The sequence below is a fragment of the Eleutherodactylus coqui genome, unplaced genomic scaffold (assembly GCF_035609145.1).
Source record: "Eleutherodactylus coqui strain aEleCoq1 unplaced genomic scaffold, aEleCoq1.hap1 HAP1_SCAFFOLD_462, whole genome shotgun sequence".
Lineage (NCBI taxonomy): Eukaryota > Metazoa > Chordata > Amphibia > Anura > Eleutherodactylidae > Eleutherodactylus > Eleutherodactylus coqui.
Window position 1 is genome coordinate 30,367 of NW_027102258.1, and position 14,530 is coordinate 44,896.

At 56.7% G+C, this 14,530-nt stretch overlaps 67 pseudogenes; all 67 read left to right on the top strand.

Moving 5' to 3' along the window:
- Nucleotides 1–79: 79 nt before the first annotated feature.
- LOC136601223 (5S ribosomal RNA) lies at nt 80–198 on the top strand (annotated as a pseudogene).
- Nucleotides 199–278: 80 nt separating this feature from the next.
- Nucleotides 279–397, top strand: LOC136601224 (5S ribosomal RNA; annotated as a pseudogene).
- Nucleotides 398–477: 80 nt separating this feature from the next.
- LOC136601225 (5S ribosomal RNA) lies at nt 478–596 on the top strand (annotated as a pseudogene).
- Nucleotides 597–1,073: 477 nt separating this feature from the next.
- Nucleotides 1,074–1,192, top strand: LOC136601426 (5S ribosomal RNA; annotated as a pseudogene).
- An 80-nt stretch (nt 1,193–1,272) lies between these two features.
- LOC136601228 (5S ribosomal RNA) lies at nt 1,273–1,391 on the top strand (annotated as a pseudogene).
- Nucleotides 1,392–1,471: 80 nt separating this feature from the next.
- LOC136601229 (5S ribosomal RNA) lies at nt 1,472–1,590 on the top strand (annotated as a pseudogene).
- Nucleotides 1,591–1,670: 80 nt separating this feature from the next.
- Nucleotides 1,671–1,789, top strand: LOC136601527 (5S ribosomal RNA; annotated as a pseudogene).
- Nucleotides 1,790–1,869: 80 nt separating this feature from the next.
- Nucleotides 1,870–1,988, top strand: LOC136601415 (5S ribosomal RNA; annotated as a pseudogene).
- An 80-nt stretch (nt 1,989–2,068) lies between these two features.
- On the top strand, nt 2,069–2,187 carry LOC136601432 (5S ribosomal RNA; annotated as a pseudogene).
- An 80-nt stretch (nt 2,188–2,267) lies between these two features.
- Nucleotides 2,268–2,386, top strand: LOC136601230 (5S ribosomal RNA; annotated as a pseudogene).
- Nucleotides 2,387–2,666: 280 nt separating this feature from the next.
- LOC136601231 (5S ribosomal RNA) lies at nt 2,667–2,785 on the top strand (annotated as a pseudogene).
- An 80-nt stretch (nt 2,786–2,865) lies between these two features.
- LOC136601417 (5S ribosomal RNA) lies at nt 2,866–2,984 on the top strand (annotated as a pseudogene).
- Nucleotides 2,985–3,064: 80 nt separating this feature from the next.
- Nucleotides 3,065–3,183, top strand: LOC136601433 (5S ribosomal RNA; annotated as a pseudogene).
- Nucleotides 3,184–3,263: 80 nt separating this feature from the next.
- LOC136601232 (5S ribosomal RNA) lies at nt 3,264–3,382 on the top strand (annotated as a pseudogene).
- Nucleotides 3,383–3,661: 279 nt separating this feature from the next.
- On the top strand, nt 3,662–3,780 carry LOC136601233 (5S ribosomal RNA; annotated as a pseudogene).
- An 80-nt stretch (nt 3,781–3,860) lies between these two features.
- LOC136601234 (5S ribosomal RNA) lies at nt 3,861–3,979 on the top strand (annotated as a pseudogene).
- An 80-nt stretch (nt 3,980–4,059) lies between these two features.
- On the top strand, nt 4,060–4,178 carry LOC136601521 (5S ribosomal RNA; annotated as a pseudogene).
- Nucleotides 4,179–4,258: 80 nt separating this feature from the next.
- Nucleotides 4,259–4,377, top strand: LOC136601235 (5S ribosomal RNA; annotated as a pseudogene).
- An 80-nt stretch (nt 4,378–4,457) lies between these two features.
- On the top strand, nt 4,458–4,576 carry LOC136601236 (5S ribosomal RNA; annotated as a pseudogene).
- Nucleotides 4,577–4,656: 80 nt separating this feature from the next.
- LOC136601486 (5S ribosomal RNA) lies at nt 4,657–4,775 on the top strand (annotated as a pseudogene).
- Nucleotides 4,776–5,053: 278 nt separating this feature from the next.
- LOC136601444 (5S ribosomal RNA) lies at nt 5,054–5,172 on the top strand (annotated as a pseudogene).
- An 80-nt stretch (nt 5,173–5,252) lies between these two features.
- Nucleotides 5,253–5,371, top strand: LOC136601389 (5S ribosomal RNA; annotated as a pseudogene).
- An 80-nt stretch (nt 5,372–5,451) lies between these two features.
- Nucleotides 5,452–5,570, top strand: LOC136601237 (5S ribosomal RNA; annotated as a pseudogene).
- Nucleotides 5,571–5,650: 80 nt separating this feature from the next.
- Nucleotides 5,651–5,769, top strand: LOC136601418 (5S ribosomal RNA; annotated as a pseudogene).
- Nucleotides 5,770–5,849: 80 nt separating this feature from the next.
- Nucleotides 5,850–5,968, top strand: LOC136601508 (5S ribosomal RNA; annotated as a pseudogene).
- Nucleotides 5,969–6,048: 80 nt separating this feature from the next.
- On the top strand, nt 6,049–6,167 carry LOC136601240 (5S ribosomal RNA; annotated as a pseudogene).
- An 80-nt stretch (nt 6,168–6,247) lies between these two features.
- Nucleotides 6,248–6,366, top strand: LOC136601453 (5S ribosomal RNA; annotated as a pseudogene).
- An 80-nt stretch (nt 6,367–6,446) lies between these two features.
- Nucleotides 6,447–6,565, top strand: LOC136601490 (5S ribosomal RNA; annotated as a pseudogene).
- An 80-nt stretch (nt 6,566–6,645) lies between these two features.
- Nucleotides 6,646–6,763, top strand: LOC136601509 (5S ribosomal RNA; annotated as a pseudogene).
- An 80-nt stretch (nt 6,764–6,843) lies between these two features.
- LOC136601241 (5S ribosomal RNA) lies at nt 6,844–6,962 on the top strand (annotated as a pseudogene).
- An 80-nt stretch (nt 6,963–7,042) lies between these two features.
- Nucleotides 7,043–7,161, top strand: LOC136601397 (5S ribosomal RNA; annotated as a pseudogene).
- Nucleotides 7,162–7,241: 80 nt separating this feature from the next.
- On the top strand, nt 7,242–7,360 carry LOC136601190 (5S ribosomal RNA; annotated as a pseudogene).
- An 80-nt stretch (nt 7,361–7,440) lies between these two features.
- On the top strand, nt 7,441–7,559 carry LOC136601242 (5S ribosomal RNA; annotated as a pseudogene).
- Nucleotides 7,560–7,639: 80 nt separating this feature from the next.
- On the top strand, nt 7,640–7,758 carry LOC136601419 (5S ribosomal RNA; annotated as a pseudogene).
- Nucleotides 7,759–7,838: 80 nt separating this feature from the next.
- LOC136601529 (5S ribosomal RNA) lies at nt 7,839–7,957 on the top strand (annotated as a pseudogene).
- Nucleotides 7,958–8,037: 80 nt separating this feature from the next.
- Nucleotides 8,038–8,156, top strand: LOC136601243 (5S ribosomal RNA; annotated as a pseudogene).
- Nucleotides 8,157–8,236: 80 nt separating this feature from the next.
- Nucleotides 8,237–8,355, top strand: LOC136601454 (5S ribosomal RNA; annotated as a pseudogene).
- An 80-nt stretch (nt 8,356–8,435) lies between these two features.
- On the top strand, nt 8,436–8,554 carry LOC136601492 (5S ribosomal RNA; annotated as a pseudogene).
- Nucleotides 8,555–8,634: 80 nt separating this feature from the next.
- Nucleotides 8,635–8,753, top strand: LOC136601244 (5S ribosomal RNA; annotated as a pseudogene).
- An 80-nt stretch (nt 8,754–8,833) lies between these two features.
- Nucleotides 8,834–8,952, top strand: LOC136601263 (5S ribosomal RNA; annotated as a pseudogene).
- Nucleotides 8,953–9,032: 80 nt separating this feature from the next.
- On the top strand, nt 9,033–9,151 carry LOC136601245 (5S ribosomal RNA; annotated as a pseudogene).
- Nucleotides 9,152–9,231: 80 nt separating this feature from the next.
- On the top strand, nt 9,232–9,350 carry LOC136601246 (5S ribosomal RNA; annotated as a pseudogene).
- Nucleotides 9,351–9,430: 80 nt separating this feature from the next.
- Nucleotides 9,431–9,549, top strand: LOC136601247 (5S ribosomal RNA; annotated as a pseudogene).
- Nucleotides 9,550–9,629: 80 nt separating this feature from the next.
- LOC136601503 (5S ribosomal RNA) lies at nt 9,630–9,748 on the top strand (annotated as a pseudogene).
- Nucleotides 9,749–9,828: 80 nt separating this feature from the next.
- On the top strand, nt 9,829–9,947 carry LOC136601400 (5S ribosomal RNA; annotated as a pseudogene).
- Nucleotides 9,948–10,027: 80 nt separating this feature from the next.
- LOC136601532 (5S ribosomal RNA) lies at nt 10,028–10,146 on the top strand (annotated as a pseudogene).
- Nucleotides 10,147–10,226: 80 nt separating this feature from the next.
- LOC136601248 (5S ribosomal RNA) lies at nt 10,227–10,345 on the top strand (annotated as a pseudogene).
- Nucleotides 10,346–10,425: 80 nt separating this feature from the next.
- Nucleotides 10,426–10,544, top strand: LOC136601250 (5S ribosomal RNA; annotated as a pseudogene).
- An 80-nt stretch (nt 10,545–10,624) lies between these two features.
- On the top strand, nt 10,625–10,743 carry LOC136601530 (5S ribosomal RNA; annotated as a pseudogene).
- An 80-nt stretch (nt 10,744–10,823) lies between these two features.
- On the top strand, nt 10,824–10,942 carry LOC136601252 (5S ribosomal RNA; annotated as a pseudogene).
- An 80-nt stretch (nt 10,943–11,022) lies between these two features.
- Nucleotides 11,023–11,141, top strand: LOC136601253 (5S ribosomal RNA; annotated as a pseudogene).
- An 80-nt stretch (nt 11,142–11,221) lies between these two features.
- LOC136601254 (5S ribosomal RNA) lies at nt 11,222–11,340 on the top strand (annotated as a pseudogene).
- An 80-nt stretch (nt 11,341–11,420) lies between these two features.
- LOC136601255 (5S ribosomal RNA) lies at nt 11,421–11,539 on the top strand (annotated as a pseudogene).
- An 80-nt stretch (nt 11,540–11,619) lies between these two features.
- Nucleotides 11,620–11,738, top strand: LOC136601420 (5S ribosomal RNA; annotated as a pseudogene).
- An 80-nt stretch (nt 11,739–11,818) lies between these two features.
- Nucleotides 11,819–11,937, top strand: LOC136601435 (5S ribosomal RNA; annotated as a pseudogene).
- An 80-nt stretch (nt 11,938–12,017) lies between these two features.
- Nucleotides 12,018–12,136, top strand: LOC136601256 (5S ribosomal RNA; annotated as a pseudogene).
- Nucleotides 12,137–12,415: 279 nt separating this feature from the next.
- LOC136601257 (5S ribosomal RNA) lies at nt 12,416–12,534 on the top strand (annotated as a pseudogene).
- An 80-nt stretch (nt 12,535–12,614) lies between these two features.
- Nucleotides 12,615–12,733, top strand: LOC136601385 (5S ribosomal RNA; annotated as a pseudogene).
- Nucleotides 12,734–12,813: 80 nt separating this feature from the next.
- On the top strand, nt 12,814–12,932 carry LOC136601522 (5S ribosomal RNA; annotated as a pseudogene).
- Nucleotides 12,933–13,012: 80 nt separating this feature from the next.
- Nucleotides 13,013–13,131, top strand: LOC136601455 (5S ribosomal RNA; annotated as a pseudogene).
- An 80-nt stretch (nt 13,132–13,211) lies between these two features.
- Nucleotides 13,212–13,330, top strand: LOC136601493 (5S ribosomal RNA; annotated as a pseudogene).
- An 80-nt stretch (nt 13,331–13,410) lies between these two features.
- On the top strand, nt 13,411–13,529 carry LOC136601258 (5S ribosomal RNA; annotated as a pseudogene).
- Nucleotides 13,530–13,609: 80 nt separating this feature from the next.
- On the top strand, nt 13,610–13,728 carry LOC136601275 (5S ribosomal RNA; annotated as a pseudogene).
- Nucleotides 13,729–13,808: 80 nt separating this feature from the next.
- Nucleotides 13,809–13,927, top strand: LOC136601259 (5S ribosomal RNA; annotated as a pseudogene).
- Nucleotides 13,928–14,007: 80 nt separating this feature from the next.
- On the top strand, nt 14,008–14,126 carry LOC136601261 (5S ribosomal RNA; annotated as a pseudogene).
- An 80-nt stretch (nt 14,127–14,206) lies between these two features.
- Nucleotides 14,207–14,325, top strand: LOC136601262 (5S ribosomal RNA; annotated as a pseudogene).
- Nucleotides 14,326–14,405: 80 nt separating this feature from the next.
- Nucleotides 14,406–14,524, top strand: LOC136601226 (5S ribosomal RNA; annotated as a pseudogene).
- Nucleotides 14,525–14,530: the final 6 nt, after the last annotated feature.

Here is a 14,530-nt window from a genome sequence, read left to right on the forward strand (position 1 = left end):
TTAAGGCCGTGAGTAGGTTTCTTTCCTTTTCGGAGGTGCGTTCGCACTGCAGAAAGCCCATAGGAAAGGAGGAGGAGCTGTCAACGGGCATTCTAAGCTGAATGTGCCTGCTCTCGTCAGATCGCGGCCGCCAGCCAGCTTGAGGCCTGGCAAGTACCAGTATGGGTGACCGGCTGGGAATCCCAGGTCCCGTTGACTTTTAAGGCCGTGAGTAGGTTTCTTTCCTTTTCGGAGGTGCGTTCGCACTGCAGAAAGCCCATAGGAAAGGAGGAGGAGCTGTCAACGGGCATTCTAAGCTGAATGTGCCTGCTCTCGTCAGATCGCGGCCGCCAGCCAGCTTGAGGCCTGGCAAGTACCAGTATGGGTGACCGGCTGGGAATCCCAGGTCCCGTTGACTTTTAAGGCCGTGAGTAGGTTGCTTTCCTTTTCGGAGGTGCGTTCGCACTGCAGAAAGCCCATAGGAAAGGAGGAGGAGCTGTCAACGGGCATTCTAAGCTGAATGTGCCTGCTCTCGTCAGATCGCGGCCGCCAGCCAGCTTGAGGCCTGGCAAGTACCAGTATGGGTGACCGGCTGGGAATCCCAGGTCCCGTTGACTTTTAAGGCCGTGAGTAGGTTTCTTTCCTTTTCGGAGGTGCGTTCGCACTGCAGAAAGCCCATAGGAAAGGAGGAGGAGCTGTCAACGGGCATTCTAAGCTGAATGTGCCTGCTCTCGTCAGATCACGGCCGCCAGCCAGCTTGAGGCCTGGCAAGTACCAGTATGGGTGACCGGCTGGGTATCCCAGGTCCCGTTGACTTTTAAGGCCGTGAGTAGGTTTCTTTCCTTTTCGGAGGTGCGTTCGCACTGCAGAAAGCCCATAGGAAAGGAGGAGGAGCTGTCAACGGCATTCTAAGCTGAATGTGCCTGCTCTCGTCAGATCGCGGCCGCCAGCCAGCTTGAGGCCTGGCAAGTACCAGCATGGGTGACCGGCTGGGAATCCCAGGTCCCGTTGACTTTTAAAGCCGTGAGTAGGTTTCTTTCCTTTTCGGAGGTGCGTTCGCACTGCAGAAAGCCCATAGGAAAGGAGGAGGAGCTGTCAACGGGCATTCTAATCTGAATGTGCCTGCTCTCGTCAGATCGCAGCCGCCAGCCAGCTTGAGGCCTGGCAAGTACCAGTATGGGTGACCGGCTGGGAATCCCAGGTCCCGTTGACTTTTAAGGCCGTGAGTAGGTTTCTTTCCTTTTCGGAGGTGCGTTCGCACTGCAGAAAGCCCATAGGAAAGGAGGAGGAGCTGTCAACGGGCATTCTAAGCTGAATGTGCCTGCTCTCGTCAGATCGCGGCCGCCAGCCAGCTTGAGGCCTGGCAAGTACCAGTATGGGTGACCGGCTGGGAATCCCAGGTCCCGTTGACTTTTAAGGCCGTGAGTAGGTTTCTTTCCTTTTCGGAGGTGCGTTCGCACTGCAGAAAGCCCATAGGAAAGGAGGAGGAGCTGTCAACGGGCATTCTAAGCTGAATGTGCCTGCTCTCGTCAGATCGCGGCCGCCAGCCAGCTTGAGGCCTGGCAAGTACCAGTATGGGTGACCGGCTGGGAATCCCAGGTCCCGTTGACTTTTAAGGCCGTGAGTAGGTTTCTTTCCTTTTCGGAGGTGCGTTCGCACTGCAGAAAGCCCATAGGAAAGGAGGAGGAGCTGTCAACCGGCATTCTAAGCTGAATGTGCCTGCTCTCGTCAGATCGCGGCCGCCAGCCAGCTTGAGGCCTGGCAAGTACCAGTATGGGTGACCGGCTGGGAATCCCAGGTCCCGTTGACTTTTAAGGCCGTGAGTAGGTTTCTTTCCTTTTCGGAGGTGCGTTCGCACTGCAGAAAGCCCATAGGAAAGGAGGAGGAGCTGTCAACGGGCATTCTAAGCTGAATGTGCCTGCTCTCGTCAGACCGCGGCCGCCAGCCAGCTTGAGGCCTGGCAAGTACCAGTATGGGTGACCGGCTGGGAATCCCAGGTCCCGTTGACTTTTAAGGCCGTGAGTAGGTTTCTTTCCTTTTCGGAGGTGAGTTCGCACTGCAGAAAGCCCATAGGAAAGGAGGAGGAGCTGTCAACGGGCATTCTAGGCTGAATGTGCCTGCTCTCGTCAGATCGCGGCCGCCAGCCAGCTTGAGGCCTGGCAAGTACCAGTATGGGTGACCGGCTGGGAATCCCAGGTCCCGTTGACTTTTAAGGCCGTGAGTAGGTTTCTTTCCGTTTCGGAGGTGCGTTCGCACTGCAGAAAGCCCATAGGAAAGGAGGAGGAGCTGTCAACGGGCATTCTAAGCTGAATGTGCCTGCTCTCGTCAGATCGCGGCCGCCAGCCAGCTTGAGGCCTGGCAAGTACCAGTATGGGTGACCGGCTGGGAATCCCAGGTCCCGTTGACTTTTAAGGCCGTGAGTAGGTTTCTTTCCTTTTCGGAGGTGCGTTCGCACTGCAGAAAGCCCATAGGAAAGGAGGAGGAGCTGTCAACCGGCATTCTAAGCTGAATGTGCCTGCTCTCGTCAGATCGCGGCCGCCAGCCAGCTTGACGCCTGGCAAGTACCAGTATGGGTGACCGGCTGGGAATCCCAGGTCCCGTTGACTTTTTAGGGCCGTGAGTAGGTTTCTTTCCTTTTCGGAGGTGCGTTCGCACTGCAGAAAGCCCATAGGAAAGGAGGAGGAGCTGTCAACGGGCATTCTAAGCTGAATGTGCCTGCTCTCGTCAGATCGCGGCCGCCAGCCAGCTTGAGGCCTGGCAAGTACCAGTATGGGTGACCGGCTGGGAATCCCAGGTCCCGTTGACTTTTAAGGCCGTGAGTAGGTTTCTTTCCTTTTCGGAGGTGCGTTCGCACTGCAGAAAGCCCATAGGAAAGGAGGAGGAGCTGTCAACGGGCATTCTAAGCTGAATGTGCCTGCTCTCGTCAGACCGCGGCCGCCAGCCAGCTTGAGGCCTGGCAAGTACCAGTATGGGTGACCGGCTGGGAATCCCAGGTCCCGTTGACTTTTAAGGCCGTGAGTAGGTTTCTTTCCTTTTCGGAGGTGAGTTCGCACTGCAGAAAGCCCATAGGAAAGGAGGAGGAGCTGTCAACGGGCATTCTAGGCTGAATGTGCCTGCTCTCGTCAGATCGCGGCCGCCAGCCAGCTTGAGGCCTGGCAAGTACCAGTATGGGTGACCGGCTGGGAATCCCAGGTCCCGTTGACTTTTAAGGCCGTGAGTAGGTTTCTTTCCGTTTCGGAGGTGCGTTCGCACTGCAGAAAGCCCATAGGAAAGGAGGAGGAGCTGTCAACGGGCATTCTAAGCTGAATGTGCCTGCTCTCGTCAGATCGCGGCCGCCAGCCAGCTTGAGGCCTGGCAAGTACCAGTATGGGTGACCGGCTGGGAATCCCAGGTCCCGTTGACTTTTAAGGCCGTGAGTAGGTTTCTTTCCTTTTCGGAGGTGCGTTCGCACTGCAGAAAGCCCATAGGAAAGGAGGAGGAGCTGTCAACCGGCATTCTAAGCTGAATGTGCCTGCTCTCGTCAGATCGCGGCCGCCAGCCAGCTTGACGCCTGGCAAGTACCAGTATGGGTGACCGGCTGGGAATCCCAGGTCCCGTTGACTTTTAAGGCCGTGAGTAGGTTTCTTTCCGTTTCGGAGGTGCGTTCGCACTGCAGAAAGCCCATAGGAAAGGAGGAGGAGCTGTCAACGGGCATTCTAAGCTGAATGTGCCTGCTCTCGTCAGATCGCGGCCGCCAGCCAGCTTGAGGCCTGGCAAGTACCAGTATGGGTGACCGGCTGGGAATCCCAGGTCCCGTTGACTTTTAAGACCGTGAGTAGGTTTCTTTCCTTTTCGGAGGTGCGTTCGCACTGCAGAAAGCCCATAGGAAAGGAGGAGAAGCTGTCAACGGGCATTCTAAGCTGAATGTGCCTGCTCTCGTCAGATCGCGGCCGCCAGCCAGCTTGAGGCCTGGCAAGTACCAGTATGGGTGACCGGCTGGGAATCCCAGGTCCCGTTGACTTTTAAGGCCGTGAGTAGGTTTCTTTCCTTTTCGGAGGTGCGTTCGCACTGCAGAAAGCCCATAGGAAAGGAGGAGGAGCTGTCAACGGGCATTCTAAGCTGAATGTGCCTGCTCTCGTCAGATCGCGGCCGCCAGCCAGCTTGAGGCCTGGCAAGTAACAGTATGGGTGACCGGCTGGGAATCCCAGGTCCCGTTGACTTTTAAGGCCGTGAGTAGGTTTCTTTCCTTTTCGGAGGTGCGTTCGCACTGCAGAAAGCCCATAGGAAAGGAGGAGGAGCTGTCAACGGGCATTCTAAGCTGAATGTGCCTGCTCTCGTCAGATCGCGGCCGCCAGCCAGCTTGAGGCCTGGCAAGTACCAGTATGGGTGACCGGCTGGGAATCCCAGGTCCCGTTGACTTTTAAGGCCGTGAGTAGGTTGCTTTCCTTTTCGGAGGTGCGTTCGCACTGCAGAAAGCCCATAGGAAAGGAGGAGGAGCTGTCAACGGGCATTCTAAGCTGAATGTGCCTGCTCTCGTCAGATCGCGGCCGCCAGCCAGCTTGAGGCCTGGCAAGTACCAGTATGGGTGACCGGCTGGGAATCCCAGGTCCCGTTGACTTTTAAGGCCGTGAGTAGGTTTCTTTCCTTTTCGGAGGTGCGTTCGCACTGCAGAAAGCCCATAGGAAAGGAGGAGGAGCTGTCAACGGGCATTCTAAGCTGAATGTGCCTGCTCTCGTCAGATCACGGCCGCCAGCCAGCTTGAGGCCTGGCAAGTACCAGTATGGGTGACCGGCTGGGAATCCCAGGTCCCGTTGACTTTTAAGGCCGTGAGTAGGTTTCTTTCCTTTTCGGAGGTGCGTTCGCACTGCAGAAAGCCCATAGGAAAGGAGGAGGAGCTGTCAACGGCATTCTAAGCTGAATGTGCCTGCTCTCGTCAGATCGCGGCCGCCAGCCAGCTTGAGGCCTGGCAAGTACCAGTATGGGTGACCGGCTGGGAATCCCAGGTCCCGTTGACTTTTAAGGCCGTGAGTAGGTTTCTTTCCTTTTCGGAGGTGCGTTCGCACTGCAGAAAGCCCATAGGAAAGGAGGAGGAGCTGTCAACGGGCATTCTAATCTGAATGTGCCTGCTCTCGTCAGATCGCAGCCGCCAGCCAGCTTGAGGCCTGGCAAGTACCAGTATGGGTGACCGGCTGGGAATCCCAGGTCCTGTTGACTTTTAAGGCCGTGAGTAGGTTTCTTTCCTTTTCGGAGGTGCGTTCGCACTGCAGAAAGCCCATAGGAAAGGAGGAGGAGCTGTCAACGGGCATTCTAAGCTGAATGTGCCTGCTCTCGTCAGATCGCGGCTGCCAGCCAGCTTGAGGCCTGGCAAGTACCAGTATGGGTGACCGGCTGGGAATCCCAGGTCCCGTTGACTTTTAAGGCCGTGAGTAGGTTTCTTTCCTTTTCGGAGGTGCGTTCGCACTGCAGAAAGCCCATAGGAAAGGAGGAGGAGCTGTCAACGGGCATTCTAAGCTGAATGTGCCTGCTCTCGTCAGATCGCGGCCGCCAGCCAGCTTGAGGCCTGGCAAGTACCAGTATGGGTGACCGGCTGGGAATCCCAGGTCCCGTTGACTTTTAAGGCCGTGAGTAGGTTTCTTTCCTTTTCGGAGGTGCGTTCGCACTGCAGAAAGCCCATAGGAAAGGAGGAGGAGCTGTCAACGGGCATTCTAAGCTGAATGTGCCTGCTCTCGTCAGACCGCGGCCGCCAGCCAGCTTGAGGCCTGGCAAGTACCAGTATGGGTGACCGGCTGGGAATCCCAGGTCCCGTTGACTTTTAAGGCCGTGAGTAGGTTTCTTTCCTTTTCGGAGGTGAGTTCGCACTGCAGAAAGCCCATAGGAAAGGAGGAGGAGCTGTCAACGGGCATTCTAGGCTGAATGTGCCTGCTCTCGTCAGATCGCGGCCGCCAGCCAGCTTGAGGCCTGGCAAGTACCAGTATGGGTGACTGGCTGGGAATCCCAGGTCCCGTTGACTTTTAAGGCCGTGAGTAGGTTTCTTTCCGTTTCGGAGGTGCGTTCGCACTGCAGAAAGCCCATAGGAAAGGAGGAGGAGCTGTCAACGGGCATTCTAAGCTGAATGTGCCTGCTCTCGTCAGATCGCGGCCGCCAGCCAGCTTGAGGCCTGGCAAGTACCAGTATGGGTGACCGGCTGGGAATCCCAGGTCCCGTTGACTTTTAAGGCCGTGAGTAGGTTTCTTTCCTTTTCGGAGGTGCGTTCGCACTGCAGAAAGCCCATAGGAAAGGAGGAGGAGCTGTCAACGGGCATTCTAAGCTGAATTTGCCTGCTCTCGTCAGATCGCGGCCGCCAGCCAGCTTGAGGCCTGGCAAGTACCAGTATGGGTGACCGGCTGGGAATCCCAGGTCCCGTTGACTTTTAAGGCCGTGAGTAGGTTTCTTTCCTTTTCGGAGGTGCGTTCGCACTGCAGAAAGCCCATAGGAAAGGAGGAGGAGCTGTCAACGGGCATTCTAAGCTGAATGTGCCTGCTCTTGTCAGATCGCGGCCGCCAGCCAGCTTGAGGCCTGGCAAGTACCAGTATGGGTGACCGGCTGGGAATCCCAGGTCCCGTTGACTTTTAAGGCCGTGAGTAGGTTTCTTTCCTTTTCGGAGGTGCGTTCGCACTGCAGAAAGCCCATAGGAAAGGAGGAGGAGCTGTCAACGGGCATTCTAAGCTGAATGTGCCTGCTCTCGTCAGATCGCGGCCGCCAGCCGCTTGAGGCCTGGCAAGTACCAGTATGGGTGACCGGCTGGGAATCCCAGGTCCCGTTGACTTTTAAGGCCGTGAGTAGGTTTCTTTCCTTTTCGGAGGTGCGTTCGCACTGCAGAAAGCCCATAGGAAAGGAGGACGAGCTGTCAACGGGCATTCTAAGCTGAATGTGCCTGCTCTCGTCAGATCGCGGCCGCCAGCCAGCTTGAGGCCTGGCAAGTACCAGTATGGGTGACCGGCTGGGAATCCCAGGTCCCGTTGACTTTTAAGGCCGTGAGTAGGTTTCTTTCCTTTTCGGAGGTGCGTTCGCACTGCAGAAAGCCCATAGGAAAGGAGGGGGAGCTGTCAATGGGCATTCTAAGCTGAATGTGCCTGCTCTCGTCAGATCGCAGCCGCCAGCCAGCTTGAGGCCTGGCAAGTACCAGTATGGGTGACCGGCTGGGAATCCCAGGTCCCGTTGACTTTTAAGGCCGTGAGTAGGTTTCTTTCCTTTTCGGAGGTGCGTTCGCACTGCAGAAAGCCCATAGGAAAGGAGGAGGAGCTGTCAACGGGCATTCTAAGCTGAATGTGCCTGCTCTCGTCAGATCGCGGCAGCCAGCCAGCTTGAGGCCTGGCAAGTACCAGTATGGGTGACCGGCTGGGAATCCCAGGTCCCGTTGACTTTTAAGGCCGTGAGTAGGTTTCTTTCCGTTTCGGAGGTGCGTTCGCACTGCAGAAAGCCCATAGGAAAGGAGGAGGAGCTGTCAACGGGCATTCTAAGCTGAATGTGCCTGCTCTCGTCAGATCGCGGCCGCCAGCCAGCTTGAGGCCTGGCAAGTACCAGTATGGGTGACCGGCTGGGAATCCCAGGTCCCGTTGACTTTTAAGGCCGTGAGTAGGTTTCTTTCCTTTTCGGAGGTGCGTTCGCACTGCAGAAAGCCCATAGGAAAGGAGGAGAAGCTGTCAACGGGCATTCTAAGCTGAATGTGCCTGCTCTCGTCAGACCGCGGCCGCCAGCCAGCTTGAGGCCTGGCAAGTACCAGTATGGGTGACCGGCTGGGAATCCCAGGTCCCGTTGACTTTTAAGGCCGTGAGTAGGTTTCTTTCCGTTTCGGAGGTGCGTTCGCACTGCAGAAAGCCCATAGGAAAGGAGGAGGAGCTGTCAACGGGCATTCTAAGCTGAATGTGCCTGCTCTCGTCAGATCGCGGCCGCCAGCGAGCTTGAGGCCTGGCAAGTACCAGTATGGGTGACCGGCTGGGAATCCCAGGTCCCGTTGACTTTTAAGGCCGTGAGTAGGTTTCTTTCCTTTTCGGAGGTGCGTTCGCACTGCAGAAAGCCCATAGGAAAGGAGGAGAAGCTGTCAACGGGCATTCTAAGCTGAATGTGCCTGCTCTCGTCAGATCGCGGCCGCCAGCCAGCTTGAGGCCTGGCAAGTACCAGTATGGGTGACCGGCTGGGAATCCCAGGTCCCGTTGACTTTTAAGGCCGTGAGTAGGTTTCTTTCCTTTTCGGAGGTGCGTTCGCACTGCAGAAAGCCCATAGGAAAGGAGGAGGAGCTGTCAACGGGCATTCTAAGCTGAATTTGCCTGCTCTCGTCAGATCGCGGCCGCCAGCCAGCTTGAGGCCTGGCAAGTACCAGTATGGGTGACCGGCTGGGAATCCCAGGTCCCGTTGACTTTTAAGGCCGTGAGTAGGTTTCTTTCCTTTTCGGAGGTGCGTTCGCACTGCAGAAAGCCCATAGGAAAGGAGGAGGAGCTGTCAACGGGCATTCTAAGCTGAATGTGCCTGCTCTTGTCAGATCGCGGCCGCCAGCCAGCTTGAGGCCTGGCAAGTACCAGTATGGGTGACCGGCTGGGAATCCCAGGTCCCGTTGACTTTTAAGGCCGTGAGTAGGTTTCTTTCCTTTTCGGAGGTGCGTTCGCACTGCAGAAAGCCCATAGGAAAGGAGGAGGAGCTGTCAACGGGCATTCTAAGCTGAATGTGCCTGCTCTCGTCAGATCGCGGCCGCCAGCCAGCTTGAGGCCTGGCAAGTACCAGTATGGGTGACCGGCTGGGAATCCCAGGTCCCGTTGACTTTTAAGGCCGTGAGTAGGTTTCTTTCCTTTTCGGAGGTGCGTTCGCACTGCAGAAAGCCCATAGGAAAGGAGGGGGAGCTGTCAACGGGCATTCTAAGCTGAATGTGCCTGCTCTCGTCAGATCGCAGCCGCCAGCCAGCTTGAGGCCTGGCAAGTACCAGTATGGGTGACCGGCTGGGAATCCCAGGTCCCGTTGACTTTTAAGGCCGTGAGTAGGTTTCTTTCCTTTTCGGAGGTGCGTTCGCACTGCAGAAAGCCCATAGGAAAGGAGGAGGAGCTGTCAACGGGCATTCTAAGCTGAATGTGCCTGCTCTCGTCAGATCGCGGCCGCCAGCCAGCTTGAGGCCTGGCAAGTACCAGTATGGGTGACCGGCTGGGAATCCCAGGTCCCGTTGACTTTTAAGGCCGTGAGTAGGTTTCTTTCCTTTTCGGAGGTGCGTTCGCACTGCAGAAAGCCCATAGGAAAGGAGGAGGAGCTGTCAACGGGCATTCTAAGCTGAATGTGCCTGCTCTCGTCAGATCGCGGCCGCCAGCCAGCTTGAGGCCTGGCAAGTACCAGTATGGGTGACCGGCTGGGAATCCCAGGTCCCGTTGACTTTTAAGGCCGTGAGTAGGTTGCTTTCCTTTTCGGAGGTGCGTTCGCACTGCAGAAAGCCCATAGGAAAGGAGGAGGAGCTGTCAACGGGCATTCTAAGCTGAATGTGCCTGCTCTCGTCAGATCGCGGCCGCCAGCCAGCTTGAGGCCTGGCAAGTACCAGTATGGGTGACCGGCTGGGAATCCCAGGTCCCGTTGACTTTTAAGGCCGTGAGTAGGTTTCTTTCCTTTTCGGAGGTGCGTTCGCACTGCAGAAAGCCCATAGGAAAGGAGGCGGAGCTGTCAACGGGCATTCTAAGCTGAATGTGCCTGCTCGCGTTAGATCGCGTCCGCCAGGCAGCTTGAGGCCTGGCAAGTACCAGTATGGGTGACCGGCTGGGAATCCCAGGTCCCGTTGACTTTTAAGGCCGTGAGTAGGTTCCTTTCCGTTTCGGAGGTGCGTTCGCACTGCAGAAAGCCCATAGCAAAGGAGGAGGAGCTGTCAACGGGCATTCTAAGCTGAATGTGCCTGCTCTCGTCAGATCGCGGCCGCCAGCCAGCTTGAGGCCTGGCCAGTACCAGTATGGGTGACCGGCTGGGAATCCCAGGTCCCGTTGACTTTTAAGGCCGTGAGTAGGTTTCTTTCCTTTTCGGAGGTGCGTTCGCACTGCAGAAAGCCCATAGGAAAGGAGGAGGAGCTGTCAACGGGCATTCTAAGCTGAATGTGCCTGCTCTCGTCAGATCGCGGCCGCCAGCCAGCTTGAGGCCTGGCAAGTACCAGTATGGGTGACCGGCTGGGAATCCCACGTCCCGTTGACTTTTAAGGCCGTGAGTAGGTTTCTTTCCTTTTCGGAGGTGCGTTCACACTGCAGAAAGCCCATAGGAAAGGAGGAGGAGCTGTCAACGGGCATTCTAAGCTGAATGTGCCTGCTCTCGTCAGATCGCGGCCGCCAGCCAGCTTGAGGCCTGGCAAGTACCAGTATGGGTGACCGGCTGGGAATCCCAGGTCCCGTTGACTTTTAAGGCCGTGAGTAGGTTTCTTTCCTTTTCGGAAGTGCGTTCGCACTGCAGAAAGCCCATAGGAAAGGAGGAGGAGCTGTCAACGGGCATTCTAAGCTGAATGTGCCTGCTCTCGTCAGATCGCGGCCGCCAGCCAGCTTGAGGCCTGGCAAGTACCAGTATGGGTGACCGGCTGGGAATCCCAGGTCCCGTTGACTTTTAAGGCCGTGAGTAGGTTTCTTTCCTTTTCGGAGTTGCGTTCGCACTGCAGAAAGCCCATAGGAAAGGAGGAGGAGCTGTCAACGGGTATTCTAAGCTGAATGTGCCTGCTCTCGTCAGATCGTGGCCGCCAGCCAGCTTGAGGCCTGGCAAGTACCAGTATGGGTGACCGGCTGGGAATCCCAGGTCCCGTTGACTTTTAAGGCCGTGAGTAGGTTTCTTTCCGTTTCGGAGGTGCGTTCGCACTGCAGAAAGCCCATAGGAAAGGAGGAGGAGCTGTCAACGGGCATTCTAAGCTGAATGTGCCTGCTCTCGTCAGATCGCGGCCGCCAGCCAGCTTGAGGCCTGGCAAGTACCAGTATGGGTGACCGGCTGGGAATCCCAGGTCCCGTTGACTTTTAAGGCCGTGAGTAGGTTTCTTTCCTTTTCGGAGGTGCGTTCGCACTGCAGAAAGCCCATAGGAAAGGAGGAGGAGCTGTCAACGGGCATTCTAAGCTGAATGTGCCTGCTCTCGTCAGATCGCGGCCGCCAGCCAGCTTGAGGCCTGGCAAGTACCAGTATGGGTGACCGGCTGGGAATCCCAGGTCCCGTTGACTTTTAAGGCCGTGAGTAGGTTTCTTTCCTTTTCGGAGGTGCGTTCGCACTGCAGAAAGCCCATAGGAAAGGAGGAGGAGCTGTCAACGGGCATTCTAAGCTGAATGTGCCTGCTCTCGTCAGATCGCGGCCGCCAGCCAGCTTGAGGCCTGGCAAGTACCAGTATGGGTGACCGGCTGGGAATCCCAGGTCCCGTTGACTTTTAAGGCCGTGAGTAGGTTTCTTTCCTTTTCGGAGGTGCGTTCGCACTGCAGAAAGCCCATAGGAAAGGAGGAGGAGCTGTCAACGGGCATTCTAAGCTGAATGTGCCTGCTCTCGTCAGATCGCGGCCGCCAGCCAGCTTGAGGCCTGGCAAGTACCAGTATGGGTGACCGGCTGGGAATCCCAGGTCCCGTTGACTTTTAAGGCCGTGAGTAGGTTTCTTTCCTTTTCGGAGGTGCGTTCGCACTGCAGAAAGCCCATAGGAAAGGAGGAGGAGCTGTCAACGGGCATTCTAAGCTGAATGTGCCTGCTCTCGTCAGACCGCGGCCGCCAGCCAGCTTGAGGCCTGGCAAGTACCAGTATGGGTGACCGGCTGGGAATCCCAGGTCCCGTTGACTTTTAAGGCCGTGAGTAGGTTTCTTTCCTTTTCGGAGGTGAGTTCGCACTGCAGAAAGCCCATAGGAAAGGAGGAGGAGCTGTCAACGGGCATTCTAGGCTGAATGTGCCTGCTCTCGTCAGATCGCGGCCGCCAGCCAGCTTGAGGCCTGGCAAGTACCAGTATGGGTGACCGGCTGGGAATCCCAGGTCCCGTTGACTTTTAAGGCCGTGAGTAGGTTTCTTTCCGTTTCGGAGGTGCGTTCGCACTGCAGAAAGCCCATAGGAAAGGAGGAGGAGCTGTCAACGGGCATTCTAAGCTGAATGTGCCTGCTCTCGTCAGATCGCGGCCGCCAGCCAGCTTGAGGCCTGGCAAGTACCAGTATGGGTGACCGGCTGGGAATCCCAGGTCCCGTTGACTTTTAAGGCCGTGAGTAGGTTTCTTTCCTTTTCGGAGGTGCGTTCGCACTGCAGAAAGCCCATAGGAAAGGAGGAGGAGCTGTCAACCGGCATTCTAAGCTGAATGTGCCTGCTCTCGTCAGATCGCGGCCGCCAGCCAGCTTGAGGCCTGGCAAGTACCAGTATGGGTGACCGGCAGGGAATCCCAGGTCCCGTTGACTTTTAAGGCCGTGAGTAGGTTTCTTTCCGTTTCGGAGGTGCGTTCGCACTGCAGAAAGCCCATAGGAAAGGAGGAGGAGCTGTCAACGGGCATTCTAAGCTGAATGTGCCTGCTCTCGTCAGATCGCGGCCGCCAGCCAGCTTGAGGCCTGGCAAGTACCAGTATGGGTGACCGGCTGGGAATCCCAGGTCCCGTTGACTTTTAAGGCCGTGAGTAGGTTTCTTTCCTTTTCGGAGGTGCGTTCGCACTGCAGAAAGCCCATAGGAAAGGAGGAGAAGCTGTCAACGGGCATTCTAAGCTGAATGTGCCTGCTCTCGTCAGATCGCGGCCGCCAGCCAGCTTGAGGCCTGGTAAGTACCAGTATGGGTGACCGGCTGGGAATCCCAGGTCCCGTTGACTTTTAAGGCCGTGAGTAGGTTTCTTTCCTTTTCGGAGGTGCGTTCGCACTGCAGAAAGCCCACAGGAAAGGAGGAGGAGCTGTCAACGGGCATTCTAAGCTGAATGTGCCTGCTCTCGTCAGATCGCGGCCGCCAGCCAGCTTGAGGCCTGGCAAGTAACAGTATGGGTGACCGGCTGGGAATCCCAGGTCCCGTTGACTTTTAAGGCCGTGAGTAGGTTTCTTTCCTTTTCGGAGGTGCGTTCGCACTGCAGAAAGCCCATAGGAAAGGAGGAGGAGCTGTCAACGGGCATTCTAAGCTGAATTTGCCTGCTCTCGTCAGATCGCGGCCGCCAGCCAGCTTGAGGCCTGGCAAGTACCAGTATGGGTGACCGGCTGGGAATCCCAGGTCCCGTTGACTTTTAAGGCCGTGAGTAGGTTTCTTTCCTTTTCGGAGGTGCGTTCGCACTGCAGAAAGCCCATAGGAAAGGAGGAGGAGCTGTCAACGGGCATTCTAAGCTGAATGTGCCTGCTCTTGTCAGATCGCGGCCGCCAGCCAGCTTGAGGCCTGGCAAGTACCAGTATGGGTGACCGGCTGGGAATCCCAGGTCCCGTTGACTTTTAAGGCCGTGAGTAGGTTTCTTTCCTTTTCGGAGGTGCGTTCGCACTGCAGAAAGCCCATAGGAAAGGAGGAGGAGCTGTCAACGGGCATTCTAAGCTGAATGTGCCTGCTCTCGTCAGATCGCGGCCGCCAGCCAGCTTGAGGCCTGGCAAGTACCAGTATGGGTGACCGGCTGGGAATCCCAGGTCCCGTTGACTTTTAAGGCCGTGAGTAGGTTTCTTTCCTTTTCGGAGGTGCGTTCGCACTGCAGAAAGCCCATAGGAAAGGAGGGGGAGCTGTCAACGGGCATTCTAAGCTGAATGTGCCTGCTCTCGTCAGATCGCAGCCGCCAGCCAGCTTGAGGCCTGGCAAGTACCAGTATGGGTGACCGGCTGGGAATCCCAGGTCCCGTTGACTTTTAAGGCCGTGAGTAGGTTTCTTTCCTTTTCGGAGGTGCGTTCGCACTGCAGAAAGCCCATAGGAAAGGAGGAGGAGCTGTCAACGGGCATTCTAAGCTGAATGTGCCTGCTCTCGTCAGATCGCGGCCGCCAGCCAGCTTGAGGCCTGGCAAGTACCAGTATGGGTGACCGGCTGGGAATCCCAGGTCCCGTTGACTTTTAAGGCCGTGAGTAGGTTTCTTTCCTTTTCGGAGGTGCGTTCGCACTGCAGAAAGCCCATAGGAAAGGAGGAGGAGCTGTCAACGGGCATTCTAAGCTGAATGTGCCTGCTCTCGTCAGATCGCGGCCGCCAGCCAGCTTGAGGCCTGGCAAGTACCAGTATGGGTGACCGGCTGGGAATCCCAGGTCCCGTTGACTTTTAAGGCCGTGAGTAGGTTGCTTTCCTTTTCGGAGGTGCGTTCGCACTGCAGAAAGCCCATAGGAAAGGAGGAGGAGCTGTCAACGGGCATTCTAAGCTGAATGTGCCTGCTCTCGTCAGATCGCGGCCGCCAGCCAGCTTGAGGCCTGGCAAGTACCAGTATGGGTGACCGGCTGGGAATCCCAGGTCCCGTTGACTTTTAAGGCCGTGAGTAGGTTTCTTTCCTTTTCGGAGGTGCGTTCGCACTGCAGAAAGCCCATAGGAAAGGAGGCGGAGCTGTCAACGGGCATTCTAAGCTGAATGTGCCTGCTCTCGTTAGATCGCGGCCGCCAGGCAGCTTGAGGCCTGGCAAGTACCAGTATGGGTGACCGGCTGGGAATCCCAGGTCCCGTTGACTTTTAAG